We start from the raw sequence: 23606 nt of genomic DNA, 5'->3' as shown, positions 1-23606 counted from the left end.
GATGCAGACTTCACATCTAAGAAGATCATCTAACTTCTCTATGCAAGTCAAGCATATAACCTCTTGCAAGTGAAGAAACTTGCAAAACCAGGTCACTAAAAATTGGAATTTTAAATTAAAGACAGAAAACGTATTTATTAACTACTTTCTTATATCAGATACCGTGTTACAAGCTTTCGCATACATTATCTCATTACTCCTCCCACCCCCAACAACACGTTGAAACAGGTCTTGTCATCCTTTTTTAACAGGCAAAGAGACTGAAGTCCAAAGAAGGTACTCAATGTCACATACACAACTGGAAGTATGGAATTTAAATCCAGATTTGTCTGATAGCAACACGTAAGAAACAGACTTTTGTGCTAAAACAAGAGGAGAGCGGCCAAATTCCTGAAGCACTTGATAATAAAAATGAGAATAGTATAAAAGGGTTATATCATAGAGCAGCGGCCCCTAACCTTTTTGGCACCAGGGATCGGTTTCGTGAAAACAATTTTTCCATGGACGGGGCAGGGGGATGGTTCAGGCGGTAATGCGAGCGATGGGGAGCGATGGGGAGTGGCAGATGAAGCTTCACTCGCTCGCTCAGCCACTGCTCACCTCTTGCTGTGTGGCCTGGGAGGCGGGGACCCCGGTTACATAGGACAGAGTAAGGAATCACTTTTACTATGCATGGGCTGCAACGCTCACTATCACAGTTACCCAGCCCAAGGGAGACACCATCTTCTTACAATGGGGGGTATTTTTTTTCTTTATAAAGTCTGTTACGGACTGAATGTTTGTGTTCCCCCTAAATTTATCTGTTGAAGCCCTAATCCCTCAATGTGATGGTATTAGGAGCTAGGGCCTTTGGAAGGTAATTAGTTTTAGATGAAATCATGAGGGTGGAGACCCCATGTTGGGATTAATGCCCTTATAAAAAGAGGGAGAGTCATCAGTACACTCTCTCCACCATGTGAGGCTACAGCGAGAAGGTGGCTGTCTGCAAGCCAGAAGATGAGCTCTCATCAGTAACCGAATTGGCTGGCACCTTGATCTTGGACTTCTCAACCTTCAGAACTGTGAGCAATAAATTTTCGTTGTTTAAGCCACCCAGTCTATGGTATCTTGTTATAGCAACCCTACCAGACTAAGACAAAGTCTCAGAAACATACAGCCACTAGAACTACCATATGATCCAGCAATCCCACTCCTGGGTATTTATGCAAAGAAAATGAAAACACTAATTTGAAAAGCTATATGCACCCCTATGTTCATTACAGCATTATTTACAATAGCTAAGATATGGAAACAACCTGAGTGCCCATCAATAGACAAATGGATGAAGAAGATGTGGCATACATGTGCAACGGAATATTAATGATAAAAAAAAATGAAATCTTGCCATTTGCAACATGGATGGACCTAGAGGGCATTATGCTAAGTGAAATAAGTCAGACAGAGAAAGACAATCACTGTATGATTTCACTTACATGCAGAATCTAAAAAACAAAACAAATGAACAAACATAACACAACAGAAACAGATTCTTAGATACAGAGAACAAACATGTGGTTGCCAGAGGGGTGGGAGGAGGAGAGAAATAGGTGAGGGAGATTAAGAGGTACAAATTTCCAGTTATAAAATAAATGAGTCATGGGTATGAAATGTACAGTATGGGGAATATAGTCAATAATTATGTAATATCATTGTATGGTGATGGATGAAAACTAGATTTATCATGGTGATCATTTTGAAATGTACAGAAATATCAAATCACTATGTTGTGTACCGGGAACTAACAGAGTGTTATAGGTTGATTATACTTCAAAAACAAATAGACCAAAAACTCATAGAAGAAGAGATCAGATTTGTGGTTACCAGAGGTGGGAGGGTAGGGGGAGGAGGAATTGGATGAAAGTAGTCAAAAAGTACAAACTTCCAGTTATAACATTAATAAGTAGTAGGGGTGTCATGTACAACATGATAAATAAAATGAACACTGCTGTACACTATAAATGAAAGTATAAATGAAAGACGACTCGTCACAAAGGAAAAAATTTTTCCTTTTCCTCATCACAAAGATAAAAAATTGTTTTTCTCTTTCTTTAATTTTGTATCTATAGGAGATGATGGAGGTTCACTAAAGTTATTGTGGTAATCATTTCATGATGTGTGTAAGTAAAATCGTCATGCTATACACCTTAAACGTACACAGTGCTGTAAAATAAAAAATGGAAGAAAAAAAAGAAACTGGCTTAAGGGGAAAAAAAAGAAACATATAGCCACACAGCATCCGAAACTCTCTCTTAGGAGAGAAACCTGTTTTCACAGTAAAATGACAACTAATGAAAATAGAAGGAATGATGGAATTTGGAAATCATCAGTGGAAGCTATAACTAGTAGATGAATATTGGCTAAGGAACAGAATATTTACATAGTTCCCAAAAACCTCCTATAAATCATTTATTCATTACAAAAGAAAAATAGTATCTTTACAGTGGAGAAATCTGGCAGACACTACTTTAACCAGCAATCCAAGTCAATTTCAGTGGTATTATTAAGACAAACCAATATCATGTGCCTTCTCATATAATGCTCTAAGAAGGACCGAGTACCACTTCTGTGGAATTCCTGCCAACAAGGTATAACCTGAATGTCATCATGAGGCAAGTTAGACAAACCCAAGCTGAAGGACATTCTACCAAATAACTATCCCATATTTTTAAAAATGTCAAGTTAGAGAACATTAAAGAAAGGCTGAGGAACTGTTCCAGATTAAAGAGACATGACAACCAAATGTGACACATGACCTAAGACGGGATGCTGCCCTGGGAAAATAAAACGGCTATAAAGGACATTACTGCGGCAATTAATGGAATTTGCCTAAGGACCATGTATTAGATAACAGTGTTGTATCAATGTTAACTTCTTGTTTTGATCATACTGTTGTGGTTATATAAGAGAATATCTTTTTCTCAGCAAGTATTCTGCAGTGTTTAGGGGTCTCCTAACATATGATATCGCCAATTTACTCTCCAAATTTCAGAAAAAAAGTCATACCTACATACTATAGAAAAAGAGAGGGGGAGGGGTGGGGGAGAGAGAGAGAATGATAAAGCAAATGGGCTAAACTGTAAACAATTGGTAATGCTGTGTATAGGGCATATAGATGTTCCATGTATTATTCGTTCTTCTAAATTTGAAAATACAACAAAATTAAAAATTACAAAATGTGCTTTTAATCTCAAACAAAGACCCTCTCTGGATGTTAATCTGTGGGCTGGTGAAACACTTCAGGTAATTACCATAGATATTTCTTAAAAGCGTTCGAATTATTTTGCAAGTCAAAATAAGAAACTCAGAAGAGCTGCAGAAATGCATAGCACTAATTTCTATTGGAAATGTAATCTACTCTTTTTCTCTAAGTGCTCATCAGCTATTCCTGAGTACTGGTCATTTTGTCAGTAGTGGTGGTTTGCAATGAGTCCTTCTGCAAAACAGAACATTTTATGATTCCAATTTTGTTAATGGAAATAAAATGTATGCAGAGAATGAAGGCTGAAAGAAACAACCATGAATCTAGTCAAAATAATTTCAAATGACTTGGCCTCATTTTCTTAATCTTGATGTTAATTTTTTAAGCATTCATTCCATACAGGAAGCCTGAATAACAGCAGGGTTGTTTAGGGAGAAGACAGTGGGTATTTTTTTTTTTTTAATAAAAATACTTAGAGGGCTTCCCTGGTGGCACAGTGGTTGAGAGTCCGTCTGCCGATGCAGGGGACGCGGGTTCGTGCCCCGGTCCGGGAAGACTCCACATGCCGTGGAGCGGCGGGGCCCGTGAACCATGGCCACTGAGCCTGCGCATCCGGAGCCTGTGCTCCGCGACGGGAGAGGCCATAACAGTGAGAGGCCCATGTACCGCAAATAAATAAATAAATAAATAAAAATAAAAATAAAAATAAAAATACTTAGAAATCGCATGTGGCTACCTGTCTCTTCAGTTTCTTCATTTATCAGTTTTCTAAATTACCTTTTTCCACTATTTCTCTACATTAGACTGTCCACCAGTGTTTACTGAACACCTTCTAGGTGCTATGCAAATATAAAAGACGATCGTGACATGAGTCTCTGTGGCAGAAACTAGCTGCCTGTTCAACATCTGTATCCTTCTCGGAAACAGACTACCGTCATTGTTCAATGCATCAGTGTACTCAGCTAAAAAATATTTCCCTTGCCTTTCCTTGCAGATGTGGTGCCCAATGAGATACAAACAGAAGTTGCAAGGTGAGGCTTCCAGAAAAGGTCTTTAAAATTCAACTGGGAGGCCTACTCTTTTCCCTTCATCCTTTCTTCCACCTTGCCTGGAACACAAAAATGATGGCTGGACTTCCAGAAGCCATCTTGTAAACACAAGGATAAGGCTCACACCCTGGGGATGGCAGAGGGAAGAGCTAAAAGAGGCTTGGACCATGATGCTCTCTTAGGGTCCACATTATCAGCCCTGGCCAGCTTTCTCTGGACTCCTTTGAAGTGAGAGAAAAATCAACTTCTATCTTATTGAAGCCATAGTAAAGGATCTCTGCAACCAGCAGTTGAATACAGTTTTTAAATTATACAGTCCCTGATTTTAAGAGCCAGTTGAGGAGAAAAAACTAGCACACATAAAACACTTAGAGAACATATGTAGCTGGGTGGTATGTAGTTAGGAGACAGCATAGGTAGAAAGAGGGAGAGTTTTAGAATCAGTTATCCTTGCAGTTCTAACCTCAGCTTAGCATTTTAGGGTGTTTGACTCTGGGCAAATTACCTAATCTTTTTGAAACCTCGGTTTCCTCTTTTATAAAATGAGGATGACAATGATTACCTTGTGTATTTGTAATGAGGAGTAGAGATAATGGGACTGGCCCTTAATAGGTGCTCAATAAATGATGGTAGTAATTTATAAGCTATACAAACTCACAGCAGGATGAAATCTATATGGGTTAAAATGATCAAGAAAGGCGTAGAGGGTTTCCCTGGTGGCGCAGTGGTTAAGAATCCGCCTGCCAGTGCAGGGCACACGGGTTTGAGACCTGGTCCGGGAAGATCCCACATGCCGCGGAGCAACTAAGCCTGTGCGCCACAACTACCGAACCTGTGCTCTAGAGCCCATAAGCCACAACTACTGACCCGCGTGCCTAGAGTCCGTGCTCCACAACAACAGAAGCCACCCCAATGAGAAGCCCGCGCACCACAACGAACAGCAGCCCCCTCTCGCCGCAACGAGAAAAAGCCCGCTCACGGCAACGAAGACCCAACACAGCCAAAAATAAATAAATAAAAAATAAGAAATGAAAAGAAAGGCTTAGCGAATAAGTTGGATTTTGTTGCCAGTGAAGGACCGAAATGTTCAGGATGGATAAAGGGGAAAGGTATTACACATGGGTACAGGGAAGGCATGGGTAAAGACACAGAGACTGGCTGAATATAACATATTTGAGAGTTACAAGGAAATCAATATAACTGGTACTGTAGAGTTAAGGAAAATAGAGCAGCATAGATAGGGTGAGATCAGGGTGGCATAGATGGGATGGGATCAGGCTGAAAGTCAAAGAGAAGATATGTGACTTGCTATGAAAGGGCACAGAAGAATCTGTAAGTTTCATACAAAAAGAATAATCAAAACAGACATAATGAAAGCTCATCACACTAAGGTGCTCAGTTATCCTGAGTGATTTTCTTTTAGAACAAGTGACAGGAAATGAGCCTAAGTGCCAAATGGAAGGCAAGCATCTAACCCAAAAAAGTGGTCATTACTTTAATGGAAACACTGCCTAATAGCAAACATTAATCTAGTTTCTAGAAAGGTGCTGTGAGGTAGCTTGAGTCCACACAAGCTTCCTTCCTGTGGTTTTTGTATAAAATGAAGACTTTTTATAAGATTTTTGGTATTTGGCAAAGGTCTTTTCCACTTTAATCTTTTCAATTTAATCCAGCCAATCATACACAGTATGTTTCTCTCTATAAACCATAAGACACCAGCAGACACTCACCCATTTTGATTCTAACAGTGCCTTTTTCACTATTGCGCTTTAAAAAACTCACTTAGTAATGCCATTGGTTTCCAGCAGATATTTCAGGACTTTCCCAAAGTAAAAATTAAGAGATCCGTTAAGCAATCCCTCCACTCTTTGGCTTTCACAGAGTCACCACAGTATACAATAAAGCTAATTATTGTTTTTCCTATATGTTAGGATGAAGACTGGTAAACTAAACCAGCCAACAGACCTCTTGAAGGCCTGTACCTCCCCGATAAAACCCACCCACAAGTTCCAATCTGAAATTCTTCTCTTCCTTCTCATAAGCTGAAATAGCGTATGTAATAGGAACTACAAACAAATGGTATAAAGCTTGTCTGAGTAATCACGTCTCTGAGTGGTCATGGAGAAGGCACGAACTTGGATGAGAAGACTTGACCTTGAGTCCTGACTGTACAAGTAAGAAGACTGGAGAAGTTGGGCAACTCAGATTTCCTAAACCTCAGGTGGGTCTCCTGTAACATAAGGATTATAACCCCTTCCTACTTTAAGAAGTCCTTCCTTGGGAGGATTGCATAAAATAATGTGTAAAAGTGATCTGTAAGGCTTAAAGAATTTTAAGAGTGTAATATTTTCAGTAGACACGGAGGGTGCCTACCCACTATGTTCCTGTCTTTGGGGAACATCCCCATCACACCCTTCCAAAAGGTGGACCCAAGCAGTCATATCTGAATAATAATAACAATGATAATTTAAAAACAAGAGCTACAGTTTAGAATGATGAATAACTTCTAGGGATGGACAATGGTAGTGGTTGTACAACATGTGTATGTACTTGGGAATTCCCTGGTGGTGCAGTGGTTAGGGATCCGTACTTTCACTGCTGTGACCGCCGTTAGATCCCTGGTCGGGGAACTACGATCTCACAAGCTGTGTGGTGTGGCCAGAAAAAAAAAAAACACACAAAAAAGGTGTATGTACTTAATGCCACTGAACTGAACTGTACACTTTAAAATGGTTAAAATGGTAAATTTTATGTTATGTATATTTTTCCACAAAACAAATTAAAAAAAAAGAACTAACACATATTGAGGACTTAGTGCCTTTCTTATAATCATTAACAAGGATTATTTTATTTCATCCTCACAATAACCTCTTGCAGTAGGTGCCAATGTACCCCCATTTTACAGAGGAACAAACAGAGACACAGAAAAGCTAAGTAACTACCACAAGGTTACACGGCTAGTAAGTGGTAGAGCTCTGTTTGAATCTGGACAGACTCCAGAGCCCTGTCCCCACTACCAATCCCTTCCCCCTCCACCCATCAGAGGAGAGCTCAGGTCACAAAGTCTCAGGAGCTTGGCTTATCAGACTCTTACTCAGGAATCTGGTATAAGAGATACTGAAATTCTGGTCAGAGAGTGCTTGGCTCTAGACTCTTGATAAAAACCTGAGGTTTCTGGCTCCAAGGCAAGTCAAAGCCTCATGTGACCCAAAGTTATAAGGGAACAGGAAACTAAGAGCAGGCAAAGAAGAAAGGCAGTCCAAAGAAAACAAGAGCCCGGGGAGGGGAGATGGGGTGTGTTGAAGACCTTTCCAGTTCCTACGTGTGTCTTGCACTTTGTATCTTTTTTTTTTTTTTTTTGCGGTACGTAGGCCTCTCACTGTTGTGGCCTCTCCCGTTGCGGAGCACAGGCTCCGGACGCGCAGGCTCAGCGGCCATGGCTCAAGGGCCCAGCCGCTCCGCGTCATGTGGGATCTTCCCGGACCTGGGCACAAACCCGTGTCCCCTGCATCGGCAGGCGGACTCTCAACCACTGCGCCACCAGGGAAGTGGAACTTTGTATCTTTGTGATTGTTCTATATGCTTATCCACAAACCTCTTTTACTTAGGCTGCTCCAATGAGCTGTATAATTTGCAACCTAATGAGCTCGAATTATTCTAATAAAGTATTTCAAGAGGGAAGAGAAGTTGCATATGCAAAAGTATCTAGAGCATAGCTCTTTATAATAATTAAACATTGGAAGAATGGAGCCACCCAATAACTAGGGAATAATAAATTATACTATGTCCATTCAATGAAATATTATGTAATCATAAATGGGCATAAACAGAAGAAAGTGGAATAATTACAATAGGGAAAATATATGAAAAGCTGTGAATGCAGGAATGAATGGTATGTGTGTGTGAGTGTGTATGTGTGTTCTATATTGTTCAAAAACAGCATTAAATTTTTGAGAAAAGCTTGAGGGCTCTTAAAATCCCCTTTCTTAAAATATTTGATAGAATTATCAGGTATGAGAACTGGAAATAATTTTAGCAGTCATTTAGTATAATTTTTCATTTCTTCAGATTCTGAATACCTTTAGTCCTGAGGAGTCCTCTGTCCTCCAGTACAGTGGCTGCCCACCTTCGGCCTGAACACCTCTGGGGACAGAAGTGCCAAAGTTTCTCCTCTCTTCAGTTGGCTGGTTACAAAGTTCTCCCTTATGTTATGTCTGAAGTTTCTTCCCCTTAGTTCTAGTTCTCTCTGATGGGGGTCAAGTCTATCACTTCTTTTTTTCTCCCCGAAATGATCACTGCAGTAGACAATTGCTCTAAAAGTACAATCACTCTCGTAGCAGCCTCTGTTCCCTCTCACCGACAAATACTTGAGAATTCCTTCTTGGAGCACTGTGGAACACACAAGCTTCTCTCCAGGTGGAACATTATTGCCAGTGTCCCAGGAAAAAAGCACATACATGTGAACAGAAGGATGAAGAGTAGAGCCCTAGAAGGGAGTGGGGGCCAGTTGCAAATGGAAAACCCAGCAAAGCGGTCATGGGAAAATAGCCAAAGTGGAGACTGACTTCCAGTTCCCCAGCAGACCTTCTTGCCTTGGTTTCTAGAACAGGTGATGCCATACCCAAAGCTGTGTCATATCTCAGCATATCAGAGGCCCACGGAGTCAAAATAAATGGAAAAAACCTCTCAAGCTAGTTTGGAAAAAATAGGTGGTTTGATTACATTGACTATTCAATGCACCCCATTTAAAGCTGTTAGGCAGACTATCTTGGTGAACACTGTGGGTAAGATGCTGCATAAAAGGGATAACCCCTTGTCCTAACCGGCATAGAGTCAGCATGCTTCTGATGGGAAAAGATAACTTTCAAATACTTCAATGTCAAAGAGAGAGGAGAAACAGGAGCAGCTCTAGAAAACATAAGAGATTCAAAAATCTTGGTGGAGGGATGGATTGGGAGTTTGGGGTTAGCAGATGCAAACCATTACATATAGGATGGATAAACAATGAGGTCTTATGGTATAGCACAGGGAACTATATTCAATATCCTGTGATACAATGTTCATTGCAGCACTATTTACAATAGCCAGGACATGGAAGCAACCTAAGTGTCCATCGACAGATGAATGGATAAAGAAGATGTGTCACATATATACAATGGAATATTACTCAGCCATAAAAAGGAACGAAATTGAGTTATTTGTAGTGAGGTGGATGGACCTAGAGTCTGTCATACAGAGTGAAGTAAGTCAGAAAGAGAAAAAAAAATACCGTATGCTAACACATATATATGGAACTTAAAAAAAAAAAGGTTCTGAAGAACCTAGGGGCAGGACAGGAATAAAGACACAGATGTAGAGAATGGACTTGAGGACACGGGGATGGGGAAGGGTAAGCTGGGATGAAGTAAGAGAGTGGCATGGACGTATATATACCACCAAATGTAAAATAGATAGCTAGTGGGAAGCAGCCGCATAGCACAGGGAGATCAGCTTGGTGCTTTGTGACCACCTAGAGGGGTAGGATAGGGAGGGTGGGAGGGTGGGAGACGCAAGAGGGAGGGGATGTGGGGATATATGTATACGTGTAGCTGATTCACTTTGTTATACAGCAGAAACTCACACAACATTGTAAAGCAATTATACTCCAGTAAAGATGTTAAAAAAAAATCCTGTGATAAACTGTAATAGAAAAGAATTTTTAAAAGAATGTATATATATGTATAACTGAATCACTTTGCTGCACAGCAGAGGTTAACACCACATTGAAAATCAACTACACTTCAATTTAAAAAAGAGATTCAAAAATCTTGAACAAATGAGACAAAAACTAAAAAAGCAAAAATACGGACAATGTACCTAAGCACTTGGTCTGACAAGACCCTCGCTCACGAACACATTATACATATGTGCACCCATCCACACGCACACAATAGGAGGGCAAATCCAAATGTCTGTTCTCTTTGGAATGTTCATGGTAAATCTGAGCGTAGGCAAAAGTGAAGACCTCCCTGGGATCTAAACAAATCTTAGGAAGCAGACTTTGCTTCCTATTTTAGCCAGTATTGCTCCTATATTCGCCTGAGCCCTCCACGATTGTCTGGACCCCAGGATTCATTCTTTTTTTTGGGGGGGTGGCTACACGGACCTCTCACTGTTGTGGCCTCTCCCATTGCGGAGCACAGGCTCCGGACGCGCAGGCTCAGCGGCCATGGCTCACAGGCGCAGCCGCTCCGCGGCATGTGGGATCTTCCCGGACCGGGGCACGAACCTGTGTCCCCTGCATCGGCAGGCGGACTCTCAACCACTGCGCCACCAGGGAAGCCCCCCAGAATTCATTCTTTATGTTCCTGGAGTTTATATCTTTGCCTGATCTTCTTATCCAACCTGACTTTATTTTTAATAGAAGCACCTCTATTTGGCCCCTTTACTCCTCTACTTTTTTAAGGAAAAAGCATTAATTAGAGGGTGTTCAGAAGTTGGAAAGTGAGAAGAAATTAATCTATACACAAAAAGGAAATGCCTGTCACGCTCATACCTTTCTCTGAGGATCCTCCTAGCCTTCAAGGATATGTTTTTAAAGAAAGTCTTAATTCAAAGAACTGCAATCTTCACTCACAAGAATCAAATAAGCTACTTGGAGGTTGCTGTATGACTCTTAATCATTACTTATTTGAATCCTAGGTGCTCTGATGAGAGGTCGTTTTAAGAGCACGCTTGTGTCAACCTTTAAGAGGTTTCTGTCTGGGCATTCTGGATCATCCTGGTATTTAAATCCTGGGTTTACCAGGTGATGAGAACGGGAGGTAGGTTTTTCCAGACACTAGAGACAGGCACAGCCATGCGCATGACGGCATCCGTCAAGGCCGCCTTTTCTTCAGATGTCTCACTTTCAGAATCACAGAATCTACCAAATAAAACATTAAGGCCACCATCAACCAGCTTCCCATTTCCCTTCCCCCAAAAAGGGGCACGCAAGAACCCACGGAAACAGGCTGGACACACAGGCCCTGCTCACCTGGGAAAATGATTTCAGTCGCTGTCTTCAGCTCCAATTCCTGCACTTAGAACACACATTATAATCTAGCTCCTAATCTGGCTGGATTCTGCTCCAGTTTAATTGACCAAGGCATCATCCCTTCCAACCCGCCTCAGTGAAACCAGTGTAGCCCACTGGATGGAATGCTAAGTGCAGCCGCGCCTCGGAAGGAAAGAGAGCACCACCGCAGGAGGGAAGAGGGAGGGCATGAGCAGAGACTGTACAAAATAAGAAACACATTTTTAGAACATGGTGGGCTTGGGGGAAGAGGGGAAAGAAATCAACAAAACGTCCCAGTAATTTCATGGCAGAGCTAGGAGAGAGCATTTACAGCTATTCCAGGACACTCCAACAGAAAGCTTTTCCTGGATGCACAGACCGTCACAACACTGACAGCCCTCAGGTGACCGTGCTGGTTCATACATGTGGTCACGATGTCACAGCGTGAGAACACAACAGAATGCCCAAGAGGCATCTGGACAGCACATAGCAAAAAAAAAAAAAAAAAAAAAAGGCTGAACTCCCCTCCACAGAACCCCATTAAAAACCAAAGTGTGTCTATTACAAAGTCACATTTTCCGTTTTTCTGCTTTCTAAAGTCAGCAATGCTGGAGGGTAGGAATGGGTGCAAAAGGGGAGTGTGAGGCTCATAGATGTCCCTTCAGTGAGCAGAAGGAAGGACTGGCTGGACACCTCCCACCCATTTCGGACAAACACACACATGTCCAGATTCACGCTGTGGTTCCTAGGTCACTTCCAGTCTTATGCTATATTGAAATAATGTCTTCCTGAAACCACAGAGAGATCACACGCCCACAGATCTCCCCCCCAACTGTGAACTATTCCCGCAGCATGGCCAGGATGAGATTCTTCCAGCAACAGGATGCCAAACCCTTCCACAGGAAAATAATTCACTTGCCACTATTTTTATTTGCATCATCCCCCAGATAGGATTAGTTCCTTCTCTGAAGAATTCCTACTTGGAAGAAGTCACTGTGACCTGTCAGAGTGCAGGGAGCTATCATGTTGCTGTCAAACCTCCAGGACAGGAGGTATCAAAGGTATCAACCTGGCTGCTATGCTGTTCAAAGTTCTGTGAGCGGGTGGGATGGCCTGGGGTTCTCCTGAAGTACCAGAAAGCGTAGTTGTACTGCAAGGGATGCTCTCAGATCCAGGACAACAGCCTTCCTCTTGCTGCTGCTCTGACGCCTGTCCCATTTCTACGCTTCCTTCTCACCATCTTTCTATGTGATGTTTTCTTCATTGTGATCATGGTCCCCACTGTCATCATCTTTCAAGGCCTTGGACTTGTTCACTTTCTTGCTGCTTGTCGCCACTGCCTCACAGAGTGAATCTATCACTTTTACATGATGATACTCAGGGCCATGTCATGGGTGTGTGAACTGTGCAGCAGGGCCCTGTGCTCGTTTAATGCTCTGTTGTCATCATCTTGAAATTCTTTTTTTTGTTTGTTTTTTGTTTTGCAGTACGCGGGCCTCTCACCATCGTGGCCTCTCCCGTTGCGGAGCACAGGCTCCGGACGTGCAGGCTCAGCGGCCATGGCTCACGGGCCTAGCCACTCCGCGGCATGTGGGATCTTCCTGGACCAGGGCACGAACCTGTGTCCCCTGCATCGGCAGGCGGACTCTCAACCACTGCGCCACCAGGGAAGTCCCTTGCAATTCTTAATAATTTTTTGAATGAGGGAACCCACTCTTTCATTTTGTATTGGATCCCACAAATCATGTAACCAGTGCTGAAAATATTTCAAAGAGCTTCATGTCAAACCTCCCCGTCCATTTGGCCATTGTTTTTACAGAACCTGATTTAGGGTCTTTTAACCATCCTGGTTGTTCTTCTCGAACTTCTGTTCCCAGAACTCACCACAGACTCTACACATGACCTAGTCAGTGAGGAGTGCAGTGATACCTCAAAGACTGCTATTATAAACATGATTGTATGTATATTTGTAGCAATAGAAAGCAGTTAGTGTTTACCATGTGACTGGCATTATGTTAAGGACATTACATGTGTTATCTTATGTAATCCTCACATCAACCCTGCTAATTAAGAGACAGATTTGTCCCCAGTTTGCAGATAAGACGACTATGGCTTAGAGAGGTTACATAACTTGCTGAAGACCATACAGTTACAGGTGGCAAAGAACTCACACCCAGGTCTGACAGACTCTTTTACAGTAGATGTACTAGGGCTTCTCCCGAGTTATTATAGACACTCACTACCTAGGTGGCTAGAGGTGGCACACATTGAGCTAGTAACCAAGTCCGATTGTACTGTCAACTAATTTTGATCTCTGGTGATTCAGCCGGGAAGGTCTCTTTGGATGTTAACTGAGCTATTCCCACATGGCCATTTCCTTTTCCAGGCTCATGCCCTCTGTTAGGTTCTTTCCACTACGATTAGCCTCTGTATTAGTTTCCAACTGCTGCTGTAACACATTATCACAAACGTAGTGGGCTTAAAACAATATAAATGTATTATCCTGTAGTTCTGGAGGTCAGAAGTCGGAAATGGGCCTCACAGGGCTAAGGTGAAGGTGTCGGCAGAGATGTCTTTCTTCCGGAGGCTCTAGGGGAGAATCTGTTCCTTGCGCCTGTCCATCTTCTAGAGGCTGCCTGTGTTCCTTGGCTTGTGGCCATGTCACTCCAATCTCTGCTTCTGTCATCATGTCCCCTGCTCTGACCATGACCCTTCTGCCTCCCTCTTATAAGAACCCTGTGATTGGGCTTCCCTGGTCACGCAGTGGTTGAGAGTCCGCCTGCCGATGCCGGGGATGCGGGTTCGTGCCCCGGTCCGGGAAGATCCCACATGCCGCGGAGCGGCTGGGCCCGTGAGCCACGGCTGCTGAGCCTGTGCGTCCGGAGCCTTGCTCCGCAATGGGAGAGGCCACAGCAGTGAGAGGCCTGCATAACAACAACAACAAAAAAGAACACTGTGATTACATTGAGCACTTGGATAATCCACAATAATCTCCCGATGTTCAGGTCAGCAGGTTAGTAACCTTAATCCCACCTGCAATTTGTAATTCTCCCTTGCCACGTAACAGAACATATTCACAGGTGCAGGGGATGAAGACGTGGACATCTTTGGGCGCCCGTTGTCCTGTCCACTGCAGCCTCCCGACACACCACACACACCAGCTCCTCGTGTGACCTGGATTGCAGGGCCTCCCCCTTCCTATGGATCCCGCTCACCTTCCTACGGACGCATTCTGGTTCTTCTGTGTTCAGTCAGTAAACATTTATAGAGCACCTATTACGTGCTAGGCATTTTGCTAGGGGCAGGAGAGACCAAGAAAAAAAGACATTGTCCCTGCCCAGAAGGTGCTCACGTTTTAGTGAAGCTGACAGAAAAATCATAAAAGACAAGAAAATATGGTAATTACTGGGATAAAAGGGAGCATAGGTGGTGAAGGGGCCCTCAGGACTTGGGGTCTAGGGTGGGAAGGGATATGCAAAGACATACCTTACTGCTCCTATTCCTATCAAGATCCACAAAATCAAAACGGTAGGATTCATCATGAAAAATGAAGATCTGTCATCTGGTCTCAGGCATCGCTACAGTGTCAATGCCCAGTGATTCCACGCAGGGCTGGGCTGTTCAGAAGCCAAGAAGCAAAGGGGCACACAGATCTCCTTCTGTGCTCTGAAGGCCTTGCTTCAGCCTGGGGTCAGCAGCAGCCAGCAGGAATTACTCATTACCAAGGTGAGGAGGACCCCTGCCAAGTGGAATAAGCTATTTACAGTCTTCAAGTGGGATGGGCTCAACCCAGGGCGGGTGATACTCTCATTTCCCCAGGCTCAGCCTGATCTAAGAAATGGGTTATTTTGAAAGTTGAAAAGGGAAAAAAATTGCTAGATTAAATATACAAAGATGTAGTTTAGTTCCTCTCTGCGTCTCAAATGTGGAGTCTGAGGAAGTAGCCCGAACTCCTAAGCTTTCAATGATTTATGTTTGTTTTTAGATACTGTATCACAGCCCAGGACCCCGGATGTGCCTGGACTGACCTTTGTTCCTACCTGCTGGCCACTTTGTAACTGTTATCAGAAGAAATCCGCAAGCTATCATGGGAGTCTGTAGGTTCCTGCCCACTGACATTTCAAAGGAACCAGCTGGCTTTGTTTCCAGCTCTATACTGAACTCTGCTGTCTCCTTTCAGAAACACAAGTAGATGTGTGTCTGAGTGTGTGTGTCTGTGTATGTGTGTGTTTTCATTTTCCTGTTTAACCTGAATAGCTATGACAAACCAGGGTCACTTATTTTTAAAAATCTGTCTCTCTGTCTCTCTCTGTCTCTCTCTCTCTCACACACACACACACGGAAATTTCCTTCCTAGTGGAACATAACCAAAATGCTACTTAGATGACACTGAATTCATGTTAAATCAGACGACTTTGTGAAATCACTAGTATTTGTAGAGGGCTTTATAGTTGGCCAAAGGTGTTCTTGGCCGTTGAATTCTGCTCCTTATAAATCTTGTGAAACGCTGTCCTGGTTGGTGGTCCATTAAGCCTTAAGGTCCTTTCACATGCAGAGACCCTTCTGAACACATGGACTGAATGGGGACTTCGTGTGTTTTACTCTGAATGAAATATATCTGCCCTTCATCTACAAAGGACTAAAGCCAGGGATCAGCTGTACTCTCTGGGGAGTCCCATACCTGATATGTGGCCATCAGCCTCAGACTGAATACCTCCTGCAAAGGGGGCATCACCACCCAAGGCATCTTTGCTTGGTTCTGACAGGTGGCCAGACAGAGACGTTAACAGATTCCCCTAGCACATCGACAAGAGGGCCTCGAGAGGACACCTTCAAGGGGTTTGGTGTGGGCCATTACAGGTTCTCTATATTGGAATCAGCCAACCAACCCGTTCAGATCTTTTCTCCTGGATAATAGGAATGACAGGGAGTCACACATAAACAATGCACAAGGCCTGCTGTTTATCCCAATACTTGAAGTACTGAGCTACCCTGTGGCTAAAGAAGACGTTGTCCTGCATCTTTGCAATAAACTTCACTAGTGAGGGGAATATGGACGCTTCTCCTCCTTGAAACTTTAAAAAGTCAAATATAAAGTTCTAATTATCATGCTCATTCTAAAAGGGAGGACACCAAGTCTCAAAAAGATCAAGCTATCAACAAGGGCTCCTGGCTAGGAAGTAGCACATCTAGCTTCTGTAACTTCGGCTACAGATGTTAGTGAATTAAAAACACACGCACTCACACCCCCATCAAAAATCTAAGTGAGGCACTTCACTGGTGGCCCAGTGGTTAAGAATCTACCTTACAATGCAGGGGACATGGGTTTGATCCCTGGTGGGGGAACTAAGATCCCACATGCCGCAGGGCAACTAAGCCCACACACCACAACTACCGAGCACGCAAGCCACAACTAGAGAGCCCACGTACCGCAAATACAGAGACTGCAGAGCCCACGCACTCTGGAGCCCGGACGCCACAACGAAAGATCCTGCGTGCTGCAACTAAGACCCGACGCAGCCAAAAATAAAATAAAATATATATGTATATATTTTAAGTCTAAGTGAAAATTTAAAAAAATTAATTAAACCTAAACTTAAAATTTTTTTCATTTAATGTATGGACTTTATTTTATTTTTTTTTCTTTCTTTTTTTTTTTTGGACTTTAGATAATAAACCAAAACAAAAATCTATATCATGACTTGGATGAACCTCCAGGGAATTATGCTGAGTAGAAAAAAGCCATTTCCAAAAGGTTACATACAATCTGATTCTAATCACAGAACGTATATGAAATGACAACATTTTAGAAGGGAGGCTAGATTAGAGACAGGATGGGGTGGGGGTCAGCAGGCTTCAACTCTGAGCTGGGCGGTGTGGAGACCGCAGCCTCTGCCTATTGGCCAAGCGCAGAGTGAGCTTTAAGTCAGATGATCTTCCCTGAGCCAATCCACAGGAAAGCCTTGGCTTCCAGGGCAATTTCTCAGTTTACTGTCCACCCTAGAGAAACCAAGTAAAGTTTTAAGATTTTCAAATGGTTAGCGTGACATTAAGATTAATACACAGGTACTTGCCTGGGGAAAAAGAACATGTATGGCAGCTTAGAGCTGCAGACTCAACTGGACTTCCCAAGTGATGGTGAAGATTGATGACAACCTGTAAACCATCGCATCTGTTCTGCAGAAAGTCAGGGTGACCAGACGGCATGGGATGTGAAGCCTGAAAAAGAGCAGTCCCTGCTTGGTCTAGTGAAGTTCGTTCTGAGCCGGTGACTGTTCTTAGTTAATGGGCCAGTGGCAAGGGCAGAGATATACAAGAAGTTTGGGGCACAGTGTGAGAGAGGAGTAAAGGGAGAAGGGGCAGGAGTGCAAGGGCAGGATTCACAGCTTGAATGAACTGTGTCCGGGCCCTGCCCTAGAGACTGTGAGGCTCTGAGCCAGTCTCTGAGTCTCTCGGAGTTTCTGATTCCCTATTTGCAGAACAGGGCAATGAACCCCTGCCTGGCCTCTGTTACCAAGTTGGTGGGAGGAACAAATGGAATAATATAAGTAAAAAGCATTTTGTGAACACTTACATTTCATGCAAATGCAAAGATTAGTAATGTGATTTGTCAAGATTCTTACTGGTGGTCTCTAGATTTCTGGACCTGTGACTTGGCAAGTAAGTTAATTCAGTCTGAAGGCTGGAGGGTCCATGGCCCTCAAGTGAGCATCACTAATGATCAGGTCTTGACAGCAGCCATTGCACTCACCATGGATTTATGTATAGGGTCCTACAACCGGAGAAGGAAGCATGATGGGCCACATCTGAGCTGAGCTCTAATAACTTCAGCTGGCTCCTTACTTGGCTTCTAAGGCTGATCCTTGCCTCAAAGATATGCATATAGGAAGCCTTTACCAATGAGTGAATGCTCATCTAATTTCGTGAGGGTTTTCTCTTGTTTCCGCTTAGGTAATTTAGTAAGTCAGTAAGTCTGGTAATGCTGCACAGGAGAGGGGAGACCGTAATGGTCAGGGACCCTCTGGGAGGGAGGCAGTTAGGGTTGAGTTAAAAATCTCTGAGAAATGGCATAGTACGGCAGAAAGCATGTAGGCTCTGGGCTCAGGGAGCTATGTGAGTGACAGCGTTATCCTCTCTGAGCCACGGTTTCCTTCCCTGTCAAATGGTTAACGACAACAGTGCTCTCCTCATAGAATTGTCCTGAGGACTAAATGAGATAAACAGATATGGAACAGCAGGCAGAGAGTAGAAACACAATAACGTGGATCCTTTCCTCCTTCAGAGGACAGGAAGAAGATATCATAACTCCTTTAACATACCTTCCTGTGCATGTTTTTCAGAGAGAATGAAACTTGGAGCCTTGAATTGCTAAGCCTGTCCTCTTTGTAATCAAACAGATTCCTATCCGTGCTCTACTAATTACAAGATACGTGATCTTAAGCATGTTAGTTAATCTCTCCTAATCTCTATCTCCTCAAGTGTAACAGAGTTTCATCATACCTATGAATGCGGTTGCTTTGAAAGTTAAATAGGAAGTATATGTAAGGTGGCTAGGACAGTGTCTTACACACAGTCCAAATGCAATAAATAGTTGTTCTTATCATAACTGTCTTGGGTGTGGCAGAAGTGCCCAAAGAAATGGAGGACAGAGTGTCTACAGACATCACCATTACTTTTCATAATCATCAGTAATCCTTAGTTGCATCTGTGCAATACTTTCTTCCCCCTTGCGTTCGACAATAGTCCACACTCAAGGATTTCGTGGGTGTGAAGGAGTCAACAGGGTGGTGCAGCTGCCAAAACACAATGGATGTCACCCCGACAGCACACCTGGAGCACTGGAGGACACAAACTGTACGTGAACAAGCTGGAGAGCGTGCCAACAGGAGGCAGCAGGATGGGGAAGTGGCTGGAAAGACGCCAGGCGGAAGGTCTGAGGGACTGGGACAAGAGCAACCCAAGGAGGAGTACAGACAGACCAATATCTGAAGGGCTGACCGTGAAAGGATGATTTCATTTATTCTGTCATTCCCTGGACAGCAGAACGCAGACCAATGGGGAGAAGTTACCTGAAGATACATTTCAGCTCAGTAGGAAGAATTTTCTGACAATGCAGACATCCAATAACAATGCTTCTGTACATCAGTGGAACGGGCTGTCCTGTGAAGGAGGACCTGAGTCCACAATCTGGCATCGGGGGGGAGAGGTGGGGAGGCTGGCCTAGACAGCTCTCAGGCCCTTCGCAGCTCTGAAATTCTATCTCATGAGAAGCCCACGACTGCTTCAACAGAAGCTGTCTTGTGTTAGCGAGTCATTCATACAAAGCTTGTCCTCCACTCTGTTATAAAACCTGGGGGCACCACAACAGGATAGAAAAAAAAGATACCTTATTTACCTTAATACTTGCTATCGTTACTACCGCAGATGAGAGACCCAATATACATATTTAAGAAATACACACTGCTTATCTGCTCTAAGGAGGGTATCTAAAGTGTCAAAGCAACCTCTTCTTTTGTGTGTTAAGATTTTCATTCCAGCAATGTAGCAGAGAAAGGAAGCTATTATCACTCACATTTCAAAACTGATCTTGAAGTAAAAAGGAGTAACTGCTTCCAATTTAAGCACATTATTTAATACCACAAACCTCAGTTTGTGATGACAGTGATATTTACCTATAGAGACGGTTCATTCATTCACTCAACAAATATTTGAGCACCTATTATGTACCAGACCGGGTTTTACTTGCTGGGGACTTCTATCATTGAGCTAAAAAGACACACAGCCCTCATGGAGCTTACATTCTAGTGGGGGAGAGGGAGTAATAGATACAGTTAAGTAAATTGAAGTATGCTAGTGTGAACAGACCATGTAAAAGTGCTGTAAGAAAATAAAGCAGAAAGACTTCCCTGGCAGTCCCGTGGTTAGGACTCTGTGCTTCCAATGCAGGGTTTGATCCCTGGTCAGGGAATTAAGATCCCACAAGCAGCGAGGCACAGGGGAAGAAAAAAAACGTTATTTAAAAAAAAAAATTGTTAATCAACTATACTCCAATAAAAAAATAAAATTTTTTTTAAATAAAAATTTTGGGGCTTCCCTAGTGGCGCAGTGGTTGAGAGTCCGCCTGCCGATGCGGGGAACGCGGGTTCGTGCCCCGGTCCGGGAAGATCCCACATGCCGCGGAGCAGCTGGGCCCGTGAGCCACGGCCGCTCAGCCTGCGCGTCCGGAGCCTGTGCTCCACAATGGGAGAGGCCACAACAGTGAGAGGCCCGCGTACTGCAAAAAAAAAAAAGAAAAAAGAAAAAGAAAGCAGAAATAGGGATAAGGAGGAGGTGGTGTGGAAAGATTAAGTAAGAGAATGCAGGTAAAAACTACTGCATGGACAGGTTATGCAGAACGTCTTCAATCAATGCTAGCTATTATTACCATGGGCACTTCTGAGTTTGCAGGACCTACAATTATATATGCATCATTCCACTCCTGAATTATTCAATAGGTGGTGTGTATTCAAAATCAAAACCACAAGGAAGCGGGCCCTGATACTGTTTTCAGGTAGAAGGAATCAATGAAAATGTCATGACTTTGGAGTTCTGGCATTGTCTCACTTGTGCAAGGATGTTGATATGAATCTGCAGGAAATATAGAAATGCAGAAGCTGAGGACTGAACCAAATTACATCAGGTAAGTGACCTAATTTTTCTAAGCCTTAGTTCCCCTGTACCCCCATTTGACCAGGGCTGTTGGGACACTTAGTATGTAAACACTAAGTAAATACATACGTAAAATATAATACAGATGGAAAACACTGGGCACACAGCACGTACAGTTAGCTTACATTATTATCACTGTCCAAACAAGGTCATCTGAATTTTCAGAGATTTTCAGTGTGTTCAGAATGAAAAAACAAGGCAGTATTCCTCAGGAGGGAACATTCCACAATCATGTGTTGCTAGGAGTTGGACGAAGGTCACTTGTTATGAGAACAAACCAGGAAAAAAAACATAAGGAAGCATTCAACTGATTAAATGCTCAGTCCAGTGCTCAGCCTTGCTAACTCCTTGGCTGCAGTCTTCGGAATTCCAGAAGATGCAAAGACACAATGATTCACTCAAAACAGTTCTTCGTACAAATCTTAGGATTCAGCCAAAAAGCAGTCCCGCAGGATTTATGAAGTGTGCTTCCCTCTACAGAGCCTGCATGTCAAGGACATCCACAGGCTCCCTTTAATGGAGCCTTATTTTTCCAAAGACCTCTGTGGCATCATCCCTCTGCTCTTACCACTCTGAGAGTCTTGGGAAATGAGAATTTAATTTGTTCTGTGTTGAAATTTTTCTCATGGGGCAACTTTACAAAGAAGGAGCTCTTTCTGCTTTCCCAGAGAGGGAAAGCATCCCCATCAGTCCCACTTCCTCGAGTTCTGAAGTAAATGAAAGCTTTGGAATATTTATTGATGTTAGTGCCTTTTCCACTAGTCATTCCCAAGACAAGGGCAGCTGTCCCTCATTGGCTCTAGATAACACAGTAACCCCTTCTCTGCTGCTAGGGGGCTTGCATCCAGCAAGCTGCCTCTTCCAGGGGTATCTATGACAACCTGGCACTTCAAAAGGACTACAGAGGCCTCAAGGGACAAAGGTGTTGGCCTTGCTGGGTCGAAGTCAGTGCTTCTCAAACTATCTGTGGAGAAGAACCAGTTTGTTCTTATTCCTAGTCCATCATGGACCGATATTTTTATAAACTACAATGAAAATGAATTGCTAGAAAAGTGTTTATTAAAGACATAAAATGCAAGCCAATGTTTTTATTACTAGAGTCAACAGACATAAAATTACTGTCAAATTGCTATAAAAACTTTAAATGTTTACTCACAGCTTCTGTATCTGTTCTAGCCACAGCTTACAGCACTAAGTCACTGTTCAGCCATTAACATTTACTTGAAACGAAACACAAAGCCAAACAACCCCCTTTTCCTATGAAATAAGATGATGTGTTTAGTGCAGCGGCTGGCACATAGTAATTACTCACCGAATATTAGCTATTACTATTGCTATTCTCTCTGGGCTGGTAAGAAGAAGGGGAAACATTAACTAAGAGACTGAGACGCAGGTCTGAGTTCCTACTCTTCCTACCGACCGTGGACGAGTGTCTTCACTGTTCTGGGCTTTAGTTTCCAAAATCTGCAATACATAATGAGATGATCTAGAATCTAACATCTAGATCAATAACTTATGAACTGAACTGAAACCCAAAGTGAAAAATAAAAAAACATTTGTGTCCCAGTACACACTCACATACACTCAAGGGGGCAATTGCAAAGTTTCGTGAAGTAATATTACCTTACCACATGCTATGCACTCTGATATTTTCTATCTTGTCTTATTTTTTTAAGTGCTGGTCAAGACATATTTAATCGATTTCAAACCCACAGTGTGAAAAATGCTGGAGCAAATGAGCTCTTGGGTTCCCATTCTCTATAGTGTACCGATGGGGCTAACGACTAGGAAGTAGGTCCCTGTCAGTAATCCACAATTTGGTATCTAGTAAGGACATTGTTTTGCTTTTAATTTTTATTGGAGTATAGTTGATTTACAATGTTGTGTTAGTTTCAGGGGTACAGCAAAGTGAATCAGTTACCAGTGAATCTTTTGTTTTTTAAGGTTCTTTTCCCGTATACGTCATTACAGAGTATTGAGTAGAGTTCCCTGTGCTATATACAGCAGGTTCTTAGGACTGACGTTGTTAAAGCCAGGTGCATCTACAAGTTTGTTTTTTAAGCCTCCTGGTTCTGCATTGAGATATTCTTAATGAGTCTATTAGTGACAAAGAAGAACGGTCAAAGATGTGGAATTCAAACCACTGGATGATTACCTACAGGTAACCCTGAATAACTCCCATCTAGCCTCATGCACGGTGCCTTCAGGCAAATGTGCCAGGAGTTGGGTTACGGGGAAATGTCCTTACTGGTTTCTACTTTCTCACTAAATTGCCTTCTGCTTTCTGGACAAGGGAGAGGGGACAGTAGTGGGAGGTAACAGGCTGCTGGAAGTGTTAGGATTGAATTGGCATTTCAACTCCTTCATACGTTAGAAGCAGCGGGTGAGGGGACTTAACTAGGGGAAGATACACGGACATGCAAACTTTTACCTGAAGGGATATATTTTTTAAATTAATTTATTTATTTTAATTTATTTTTGGCTGCATTGGGTCTTTGTTGCTGCGCGCGCACTTTCTGTAGTTGTGGCGAGTGGGGGCTACTCTTGGGGGCGGTGAGCAGGCTTCTCATTGCGG

General features: G+C 43.0%; 1 protein-coding gene and 1 pseudogene across 1 annotated transcript in view; both read right to left on the bottom strand.

Annotated features, from left to right (window-relative positions):
• The window catches only part of JAK1 (Janus kinase 1), a 232381-nt gene that overhangs the window by 194383 nt on the left and 14392 nt on the right, over positions 1-23606 (bottom strand). The gene's annotated exons all lie outside the window — the stretch shown is intronic.
• On the bottom strand, positions 12055-12614 carry LOC132515530 (eukaryotic translation initiation factor 4E type 2-like; annotated as a pseudogene).

This window comes from Lagenorhynchus albirostris, chromosome 2 (assembly GCF_949774975.1).
Source record: "Lagenorhynchus albirostris chromosome 2, mLagAlb1.1, whole genome shotgun sequence".
NCBI lineage: Eukaryota > Metazoa > Chordata > Mammalia > Artiodactyla > Delphinidae > Lagenorhynchus > Lagenorhynchus albirostris.
Note: the sequence above shows the minus strand (reverse complement) of the source record. Positions and strands in the feature narration are given on the sequence as shown.